The sequence below is a fragment of the Rutidosis leptorrhynchoides genome, chromosome 2, assembly GCF_046630445.1.
Source record: "Rutidosis leptorrhynchoides isolate AG116_Rl617_1_P2 chromosome 2, CSIRO_AGI_Rlap_v1, whole genome shotgun sequence".
Lineage (NCBI taxonomy): Eukaryota > Viridiplantae > Streptophyta > Magnoliopsida > Asterales > Asteraceae > Rutidosis > Rutidosis leptorrhynchoides.
Genome location: NC_092334.1, coordinates 73491738 through 73504007, shown reverse-complemented (window position 1 = coordinate 73504007; position 12270 = coordinate 73491738).

Here is a 12270-nt window from a genome sequence, read left to right as displayed (position 1 = left end):
TGTATATACATGTAGTGTTTTAATATGTATTTATACACTTTTGAAAGACTTCAATACACTTATCAAAATACTTCTACTTAACAAAAATGCTTACAATTACATCCTCGTTCAGTTTCATCAACAATTCTACTCGTATGCACCCGTATTCGTACTCGTACAATACACAGCTTTTAGATGTATGTACTATTGGTATATACACTCCAATGATCAGCTCTTAGCAGCCCATGTGAGTCACCTAACACATGTGGGAACCATCATTTGGCAACTAGCATGAAATATCTCATAAAATTACAAAAATATGAGTAATCATTCATGACTTATTTACATGAAAACAAATTTACATATCCTTTATATCTAATCCATACACCAACGACCAAAAACACCTACAAACACTTTCATTCTTCAATTTTCTTCATCTAATTGATCTCTCTCAAGTTCTATCTTCACGTTCTAAGTGTTCTTCATATATTCTACAAGTTCTAGTTACATAAAATCAAGAATACTTTCAAGTTTGCTAGCTCACTTCCAATCTTGTAAGGTGATCATCCAACCTCAAGAAATCTTTGTTTCTTACAGTAGGTTATCATTCTAATACAAGGTAATAATCATATTCAAACTTTGGTTCAATTTCTATAACTATAACAATCTTATTTCAAGTGATGATCTTACTTGAACTTGTTTTCGTGTCATGATTCTGCTTCAAGAACTTCGAGCCATCCAAGGATCCGTTGAAGCTAGATCCATTTTTCTCTTTTCCAGTAGGTTTATCCAAGGAACTTAAGGTAGTAATGATGTTCATAACATCATTCGATTCATACATATAAAGCTATCTTATTCGAAGGTTTAAACTTGTAATCACTAGAACATAGTTTAGTTAATTCTAAACTTGTTCGCAAACAAAAGTTAATCCTTCTAACTTGACTTTTAAAATCAACTAAAAACATGTTCTATATCTATATGATATGCTAACTTAATGATTTAAAACATGGAAACACGAAAAACACCGTAAAACCGGATTTACGCCGTCGTAGTAACACCGCGGGCTGTTTTGGGTTAGTTAATTAAAAACTATGATAAACTTTGATTTAAAAGTTGTTATTCTGAGAAAATTATTTTTATTATGAACATGAAACTATATCCAAAAATTATGGTTAAACTCAAAGTGGAAGTATGTTTTCTAAAATGGTCATCCAGACGTCGTTCTTTCGACTGAAATGACTACCTTTACAAAAACGACTTGTAACTTATTTTTTCGACTATAAACCTATACTTTTTCTATTTAGATTCATAAAATAGAGTTCAATATGAAACCATAGCAATTTGATTCACTCAAAACGGATTTAAAATGAAGAAGTTATGGGTAAAACAAGATTGGATAATTTTTCTCATTTTAGCTACGTGAAAATTGGTAACAAATCTATTCCTACCATAACTTAATCAACTTGTATTGTATATTATGTAATCTTGAGATACCATAGACACGTATACAATGTTTCGACCTATCATGTCGACACATCTATATATATTTCGGAACAACCATAGACACTCTATATGTGAATGTTGGAGTTAGCTATACAGGGTTGAGGTTAATTCCAAAATATATATAGTTTGAGTTGTGATCAATACTGAGATACGTATACACTGGGTCATGGATTGATTCAAGATAATATTTATCGATTTATTTATGTACATCTAACTGTGGACAACTAGTTGTAGGTTACTAACGAGGACAGCTGACTTAATAAACTTAAAACATCAATATATATTAAAAGTGTTGTAAATATATTTTGAACATACTTTGATATATATGTATATATTGTTATAGGTTCGTGAATCAACCAGTGGCCAAGTCTTACTTCCCGACGAAGTAAAAATCTGTGAAAGTGAGTTATAGTCCCACTTTTAAAATCTAATATTTTTGGGATGAGAATACATGCAGGTTTTATAAATGATTTACAAAATACACACAAGTACGTGAAACTACATTCTATGGTTGAATTATCGAAATCGAATATGCCCCTTTTTATTAAGTCTGGTAATCTAAGAATTAGGGAACAGACACCCTAATTGACGCGAATCCTAAAGATAGATCTATTGGGCCTAACAAACCCCATCCAAAGTACTGGATGCTTTAGTACTTCGAAATTTATATCATATCCGAAGGGTGTCCCGGAATGATGGGGATATTCTTATATATGCATCTTGTTAATGTCGGTTACCAGGTGTTCACCATATGAATGATTTTTATCTCTATGTATGGGATGTGTATTGAAATATGAAATCTTGTGGTCTATTATTATGATTTGATATATATAGGTTAAACCTATAACTCACCAACATTTTTGTTGACGTTTTAAGCATGTTTATTCTCAGGTGATTATTAAGAGCTTCCGCTGTCGCATACTTAAATAAGGACGAGATTTGGAGTCCATGCTTGTATGATATTGTGTAAAAACTGCATTCAAGAAACTTATTTTGTTGTAACATATTTGTATTGTAAACCATTATGTAATGGTCGTGTGTAAACAGGATATTTTAGATTATCATTATTTGATAATCTACGTAAAGCTTTTTAAACCTTTATTGATGAAATAAAGGTTATGGTTTGTTTTAAAATGAATGCAGTCTTTGAAAAACGTCTCATATAGAGGTCAAAACCTCGCAACGAAATCAATTAATATGGAACGTTTTTAATCAATAAGAACGGGACATTTCAGACCATCTCTCCAATTTCAAATTCTATATCTTTTCTTTTAATGTCCGCATAGCTCTTTTGCCGACTTTGGGCAGTTTTCAACCGTTGTTGAATTTGGATGATCTTCTCGGTAGTTTCTTGTATTATCTCCGGACCCGTAATCTGTCTATCCCCCACTTTACTCCAACAAATCAGAGACCTGCACTTTCTACCATAAAGTGCTTCAAACGGTGCCATCTCAATGCTTGAATAGTAGCTGTTGTTGTAGGAAAATTCTGCTAACGGTAGATGTCGATCCCAACTGTTTCCGAAATCAATAACACATGCTCGTAGCATGTCTTCGAGCGTTTGTATGGTCCTTTCGCTCTGACCATCAGTTTGTGGATGATAGGCAGTACTCATGTCTAGACGAGTTCCTAATGCTTGCTGTAATGTCTGCCAGAATCTTGAAATAAATCTGCCATCCCTATCAGAGATAATAGAGATTGGTATTCCATGTCTGGAGACGACTTCCTTCAAATACAGTCGTGCTAACCTCTCCATCTTTTCATCTTCTCTTATTGGCAGAAAGTGTGCTGATTTGGTGAGACGATCAACTATTACCCAAATAGTATCAAAACCACTTGCAGTCCTTGGTGATTTAGTGATGAAATCCATGGTAATGTTTTTCCATTTTCATTCCGGGATTTCGGGTTGTTGAAGTAGACCTGACGATTTCTGATGCTTAGCTTTGACCTTAGAACACGTCAAACATTCTCCTACATATTTAGCAACATCGGCTTTCATACCTGGCCACCAAAATTTTTTCTTAAGATCCTTGTACATCTTTCCCATTCCAGGATGTATTGAGTATCTGGTTTTATGAGCTTCTCTAAGTACCATTTCTCTTATATCTCCAAATTTTGGTACCCAAATTCTTTCAGCCCTATACCGGGTTCTGTCTTCCCGAATATTAAGATGCTTCTCCGATCTTTTGGGTATTTCATCCCTTAAGTTTCCCTCTTTTAAAACTCCTTGTTGCGCCTCCTTTATTTGAGTAGTAAGGTTAGTGTGAATCATTGTATTCATAGCTTTTACTCGAATAGGTTCTCTGTCCTTTCTGCTCAAGGCGTCGGCTACCACATTTGCCTTCCCCGGGTGGTAACGAATCTCAAAGTCGTAATCATTCAATAATTCAATCCATCTGCGCTGCCTCATGTTCAGTTGTTTCTGATTAAATATGTGTTGAAGACTTTTGTGGTCGGTATATATAATACGTTTGACCCCATATAAGTATTGCCTCCAAGTCTTTAATGCAAAAATAACCGCGCCTAATTCCAAATCATGCGTCGTATAATTCTGCTCGTGAATCTTCAATTGTCTAGACGCATAAGCAATTACTTTCGTTCGTTGCATTAATACACAACTGAGACCTTGCTTTGAGGCGTCACAATATATCACAAAATCATCATTCCCTTCAGGTAATGACAATATAGGTGCGTAGTCAACTTTTTCTTCAACAATTGAAACGCTTTTTTCCTTGTTCATCCTTCCATTCAAATTTCCTCCCTTTATGCGTTAACGCAGTCAAGGGTTTTGCTATTTTGGAAAAATCTTGGATGAATCTCCTGTAATAACCAGCTAGCCCTAAAAATTGCCATATGTGTTTCGGAGTTTTCGGGGTTTCCCACTTTTCAACGGTTTCAATCTTTGCCGGATCCACTTGAATACCTTATTTGTTCACTATGTGACCGAGGAATTGAACTTCTTTCAACCAAAATGCACACTTTGAAAACTTAGCGTATAGTTTTTCTTTTTTTAACAACTCTAGCACTTTTCTCAAATGTTCTTCATGCTCTTGGTCATTCTTTGAGTAAATAAGTATGTCATCGATGAAAATAATGACAAACTTGTCAAGGTATGGTCCACACACTCGGTTCATGAGGTCCATGAACACAGCTGGTGCGTTAGTCAACCCAAATGGCATAACCATAAACTTGTAAGGTCCGTAACGCGTCCTAAAAGCAGTCTTTGGAATGTCATCCTCCTTCACCCACATTTGATGATACCCAGAACGTAAATCAATCTTCGAATAAACCGACGAGCCTTGTAGTTGATCAAATAAGTCGTCGATTCTCGGTAGTGGGTAGCGGTTCTTGATGGTAAGTTTGTTCAACTCTCGGTAGTCGATACACAACCTAAATGTACCATATTTCTTCTTGACAAACAGAACAGGAGCTCTCCATGGTGATGTACTTGGTCGAATGAAACCACGCTCTAAAAGTTCCTGTAATTGACTTTGTAATTCTTTCATTTCGCTGGGTGCGAGTCTGTATGGAGCACGAGCTATTGGTGCAGCTCCTGGTACAAGGTCTATTTGAAATTCAACGGATCGATGTGGGGGTAATCCTGGTAATTCTTTCAGAAATACATCGGGAAATTCTTTTGCGACAGGAACATCACTGATGTTCTTTTCTTCAGGTTTAACTTCCTTGATGTGTGCTAGAATGATGTAACAACCTTTTCTTATTAGTTTTTGCGCCTTCAAACTACTAATAAGATTTAATTTCGCATTGTTCTTTTCTCCGAACACCATTAAAGGTTTTCCTTTTTCACGCATAATGCGAATCGCATTTTTGTAACAAACGACCTCTGCTCTCACCCTTTTCAACCAGTCCATACCAATTATTACATCAAAACTCCCTAACTCGACTGGTATTAAATCAATTTTAAACGTTTCATCCCCCAGTTTAATTTATCTATCCCGACATATATTATCTGCTGAAAATAATTTACCGTTTGGTAATTCGAGTAAAAATTTACTATTCAAAGGCGTCAATGGGCAACTTAACTTAGCACACAAATCTCTACTCATATAGCTTCTATCCGCACCCGAATCAAATAAAACATAAGCAGATTTATTATCAATAAGAAACGTACCCGTAACAAGCTCCGGGTCTTCCTGCGCTTCTGCTGTATTAATATTGAAAACTCTTCCGCGGCCCTGCCCATTAGTATTCCCCTGATTCGGGCAATTACTTCTAATGTGGCCCGGTTTTCACATCCATAACAAACAAAGGCGGCATTACTTGTTTCGCCACTATTTGTTCCTTTAGTTCTGTTAAACTTTGGTCCGTAGACCTCACACTTTTTTGCACCATGGCCAGTTCTTTTACACTTGGTGCAAAATATCTTACAGAACCCATTCTGGTGGTACTCTTCACACCTTTGGCATTTTTGGTTTTTGTTGCCGTTGTTGTTATTTAGGTTGTTGTTGGGATTGTTATTGTTGTTGGAACGGTTGTTGTAGTTGTGTTGTTGTTGGGATGTTTATTATAGTTATTGTTGGGATTGCTGTTATTGTTGCGATTGTTGTTACGGTTGTGGTTGTAATTATTGTTGTTGTTGTTGTTGTTGTATTGGTGACCCTTGTCACTGGTTTCTTCCCACTTTCTCTTGAGTTGTTTCGTGTTGACTTCTTCAGCTGCCTGCTCTTTAATTCTTCCCTCAATCTGATTTATGAGTTTATAAGCCATTCAACTTGCCTTTTGTATGGAAGCGGGCTCGTGTGAACCCACATCTTCTTGAATCCTTACTGGTAACCCTTTTAAAAACGCGTCAATTTTCTATTCTTCATCTTCGAACGTTCCTGGACATAATAGGCACAACTCTGTGAATCGTCGTTCATATGTGGTAATGTCGAACCCTTGTGTTCGTAACTCTCTAAGCTCTACCTTGAGCTTATTGACTTCGTTTCTAGGACGGTACTGCTCGTTCATCAATTGCTTGAATGCCGACCACGGTAGTGCGTAAGCAGCATTTTGCCCTACCTGTTCAAGATAGGTGTTCCACCACGTTAACGTAGTACCTGTGAAGGTATGTATACCATACTTAACTTTGTCCTCTTCAGTACACTTACTTATGGAAAACACCGATTCGACTTTCTCAGTCCACCGTTTCAATCCAATTGGTCCTTCAGTTCCATCAAATTCCAAAGGTTTGCAGGCAGTGAATTCTTTGTAGGAGCATCCTACACGATTTCTTGTGGAATTAGTTCCACTGCTAGATCCAGAGTTATTGTTATTTTGCATCGCAGCCTGTACTGCGGCTATGTTTGCTGCTAGGAAAACACGAAAGTCTTCCTCACTCATGTTCAAATTCTGACGAGTTGCCGGTGCCATTTCCTTCAAAAATATCTCAAAAGAATTAAGTTAATCATATAGAATTTTAAGAGTAGTCAATAGTATTTCGTAGCATAGTATGAACTCATTTATAAAAGCTTTTTCTTCATATTAGCGTTTTATAGTTTTAATTCGGGTAGTACCTACCCGTTAAGTTCATACTTAGTAGCTAATATACAATTCAACTACTATAATTCTATATGAAAAAACTGATTATAATAATATATCGCGTTCAAATTTATACAATATTTTACAAACTTACAATACCACTATTATACATATAGGATGAAATATAGCACATAATAACTTTGCTACTCGGCAGCTATAAAGGCAATTCTAGTTAATACGCAAGTCGTTCAGCAAAAGAAATAAAGACACGTAATTCATAAGTCCAGAAACAAGTCATGCATTCTGTTTTTACTAAGACGACTTCCCATCCTTGATCTTGTGGAAAGTAACCGTTATGACCATTGGCTAGGCAGCATGTTGTAATGTCGTCAAAAGGACGAGGGTTTCGTAATGCCCAACAGCCTCGTAGCAATCTAAAAACCTTGTTTCTCACCTCAACTACTGAATCCGTCACTTGTGGAAAGGTTTTATTTAAAAGTTGTAATCCGATGTTCTTTTTCTCACTTTAGTAAGAAGCGAACATCACTAACCCGTAAGCATAACATGCTTCTTTATGTTGCATGTTAGAAGCTCTTTCTAACTCGCGAATTCTATGTTGGGATATGTTGAGTCAAAATAGGTTCTTAACCCGTAGCGTAAATTTGCATTTGGGTTCCCCACATTTAACGCTTTAAAGAAAACACGGCGTAACTTACGGTCTCCCCAATGTGATATACCCCACCTATAAAAGGAAAGCCTTTTATAAACTAAGGAATTTTTAGAAAGTCTTTCAAATGTTTGACAAGTTAATTTCGTCATAACTAAATGTGCTGATGAATTCCGACCGACTCTAGACAAGATTTCCTCAATCATATCCTCTTGTAGGTCTTCTAAAATATTCGGTTGTCTACCCTTAACGTCCATTTTGTTTTTATACTGTAAAATAGACAAGGATTAGATTCATAAAAGATAATTAACAAACAATACAAGCAATTTTTACATAGAACATAAAAGTACAAGCACACTACAATACATATAATACACAACATGATTACAACTCCCTAATCTGAATCACTGGTTTCTTCTTCTTTGGACTTGGTTCGCTTTCCTAATTTTCTAGGGATATATGGTGTTCCTCTAATACGAGCCGTCATTTTCCACAATGGTTTAGAAAAACCTGGTGGTTTAGAGGTTCCCGGGTTATTGTTACACTTTAGGAAATACGGATGTTGCCGATACATATAAAGCTCATCGGGGTTGGAATCAGGTTTCTCTATTTTTATACCTTTTCCCTTATTATTTTCTTTTGCTATATTAAATTGGGTCGAGGTAATTTCTATAACATCATCGGAATCCTCATCGGGATCCGATTCATCGGAAAATTGGTAATCTTCCCAATATTTTGCTTCCTCGGCGGAAACACCATTGACCATTTTTAACTTTGGTCCGTTGGTTGAGGATTTTCTTTTATTTAAACTATTTACTGTAGGTATCAATATTTCTTCCTCCGAAACCTCTTCTTCTTCCGGTTCCTCCTCTTCCGATTCCTCCTCTTCTGTTCCTCTTCTTCCGGTTCCTCTTCTTCTGGTTCCTCCTCTTCCGGTTCCTCTTCGAGAATTTGTGAATATTCCCAAAGTATATTCGACTCTTCATTATTATTAGGTGAGTCGATGGGATTTGTACTAGTGATAGACATCTATCACACAATATCAAACACATTAAGAGGTTAATATATCACATAATAATTACATGTTAATAATATATAGTTTCCAACAAAAGTGTTAAGCAATCGTTTTAAAGAAAATACGGTCGAAGTCCAGACTCACTAATGTATCCTAACAACCTCGATAAGACACACTAATGCAAATTTCTGGTTCTCTAAGACCAACGCTCTGATACCAACTGAAATGTCCCGTTCATATTCATTATGAACATTCCATATTAATTGATTTCGTCGCGAGGTTTTGACCTCTATATGAGACGTTTTTCAAAGACTGCATTCATTTTTAAAACAACCATAACCTTTATTTTATTGATAAAGGTTTAAAAAGCATTACGTAGATTATCAAATAATGATAATCTAAAATATACCGTTTACACACGACCATTACATAATGGTTTACCATAAGAATATATTACATCAAAAATAAGTTTCTTGAATGCAGTTTTTACATAATATCATACAAGCATGGACTCCAAATCTTGTCCTTATTTTAGTATGCAACAGTGGAAGATCTTAATAATCACCTGAGAATAAACATGCTTAAAACGTCAACAAAAATGTTGGTGAGTTATAGGTTTAACCTATATATTATCAAATCATAATAATAGACCACAAGATTTCATATTTCAATACATCTCATACATAAAGATAAAAATCATTCATACGGTGAACACCTGGTAACCGACATTAACAAGATGCATAAAGAATATCCCCATCATTCCGGGACACCCATCAGACATGATAAAATCGAAGTACTAAAGCATTCCAAATTCCAGAATGGGGCTTGTTGGGCCCGATAGATCTATCTTTAGGATTCGCGTCAATTTGGGGGTCTGTTCCCAAATTCTTAGGCTACCAAGCTAAAAATGGGCATATTGGCTTCGATCATTCACCAATATAAAGTAGTTTCATTTACTTGTATCTATTTCGTAAAATATTTATAAAATTGCTTGTATTCTCATCCCAAAATATTAGATTTTAAAAGTGAGACTATAACTCACTTTCACAGATTTTTACTTCGTCGGGAAGTAAGACTTGGCCACTGGTCGATTCACGAACCTATAACAAATATGTATATATATATATCAAAGTATGTTCAAAATATATTTACAACATTTTTAATACGTTTTACTGTTTTAAGTTTATTAAGTCAGTTGTCCTCGTTAGTAACCTACATCTAGTTGTCCATAGTTAGATGTACAGAAATAAATCGATATATATTATCTTGAATCAATCCACGACCCAGTGTATACACGTCTCAGGCTAGATCACAACTTAAAGTATATATATATTTGGAATCAACCTCAACCCTGTATAGCTAACTCCAACATTACTGCATATAGAGTGTCTATGGTTGTTCCAAATAACATATATACATGGGTCGATATGATATGTCAAAACATTTGCATACGTGTCTATGGTATCCCAAGATTACATAATATATTAGAATACATGTATAATACAATATGAGTTAGCTAGGATATGATTAATATAGATTTGTTACCAATTTTCACGTAGCTACAACAAGCAAAAATATCCAATCTTGTTTTACCCATAACTTTTTCGTTTTAAATCTGTTTTGAGTGAATCCAATTGCTATGGTTTCGTATTGAACTTAAGTTTATGAATATATACAGAAAAAGTATAAGTTTATAGTCAAAAACACAGGTTACAAGTGTTTTTGTAAAGGTAGTCATTTCAGTCGAAAGAACGACGTCTAGATGACCATTTTGGAAAACATACTTCCACTTTGAGTTTAACCATGATTTTTGGATATAGTTTCATGTTCTAAAAAAAATCATTTTCCCAGAAGAACAACTTTTAAATCAAAGTTTAACATAGTTTTTAATTAACTAACCCAAAACAGCCCGCGGTGTTACTACGACGGCGTATATCCAGTTTTACGGTGTTTTTCGTGTTTTCAGGTTTTAAATCATTAAGTTAGCATATCATATAGATATAGAACATGTGTTTAGTTGATTTTAAAAGTCAAGCTAGAAGAATTAACTTTTGTTTGTGAACAAGTTTAGAATTAACTAAACTATGTTCTAGTGATTACGAGTTTAAACCTTCGAATAAGATAGTTTTATATATGTGAATCGAATGATGTTATGAACATCATTACTGCCTCAAGTTTAGCAGTTAAACCTACTGGAAGTGACAAGAAATGATCTAGCTTCAAAGGATCTTGTATGGCTTGAAAGTTCTTGAAGTAGGATCATGACACAAAACAAGTTCAAGTAAGATTTTTACTCGAATTAAGATAGTTTATAGTTATAGAAATTGAATCAAAGTTTGAATATGAATATTACCTTGAATAAGAAAGATAACCTACTGTAAATAACAAAGGTTTCTTGATCTTAGATGATTACTTGGAATGGATTAGAAAGCTTGGAAGTAAACTAGTAAACTTGAAAGGATTTTCGAAGTGTTCTTGAAGTATTCTTCCTAAGATGATTATAGCTTGATTCTTGAAGTAATTTTTGATGAAGATGATGATTAGCTACTGGAAAAATTCATTCATAAGAGTGTGTGTGTGTGTGTGTATGTGTGTTGAGAGAGAATTAGAAAGAGAATTGGAAGTGAAATAGAGTGAACGATGAGTGGTAAGTGGTGAGTGGTGAGTGGGGTTAAAAGGAGTTCTAGTTAGTTGACTAGTTCATGGTAGAAGTTAAAATTGATTAGTCATGCATGACATAATCAAGAGTGGAATTCCATGCTAGTTCCTATTGGTATATACCCATAGTAAGTACGTCTAGAAGCTGTGTATAATACGGGTATGAATACGACTAGAATTCTTGATGAAAAAAGAATGGGAATGTAACTGTAACCATTTTCGTTAAGTATGAGTGTTTTGATATATGTCTTGAAGTCTTCCAAAATTATATTAATACATCTAAATACACTACATGTATATACATTTTAACTGAGTCGTTAAGTCATCGTTAGTCGTTACATGTAAGTGTTGTTTTGAAACCTTTAAGTTAACGATCTCATTTAATGTTGTTAATCCATCATTTATTATATCTAATGAGATGTTAAATTATTATATTATCATGATATTATGATATATTAATATATCTAAATATGATATATATACATTTAAATGTCGTTACAATGATAATCGTTACATATATGCCTCGTTTCGAAATCCTTAAGTTAGTAGTCTTGTTTTTACATATGTAATTCATTGTTAATATACTTAATGATATGTTTACTTATCATAACACCATGTTAACTATATATATATATATATATATATATATATATATATATATATATATATATATATATATATATATATATATATATATATATATATATCCATATATATGACATCATACAGTTTTTACAAGTTTTAACGTTCATGAATCACCGGTCAACTTGGGTGGTCAATTGTCTATATAAAACCTATTTCAATTAATCAAGTCTTAACAAGTTTGATTGCTTAAAGAGGGTATCGGTTCTTAACCGTTAATTTGTTTAGTTCACGATAGTCGATAAACATTCGTAGGGATCTATCTTTCTTCTTAACGAATAAAATCGGAGCGCCCCATTGTGAATGGCTAGGTTGGATAAAACCA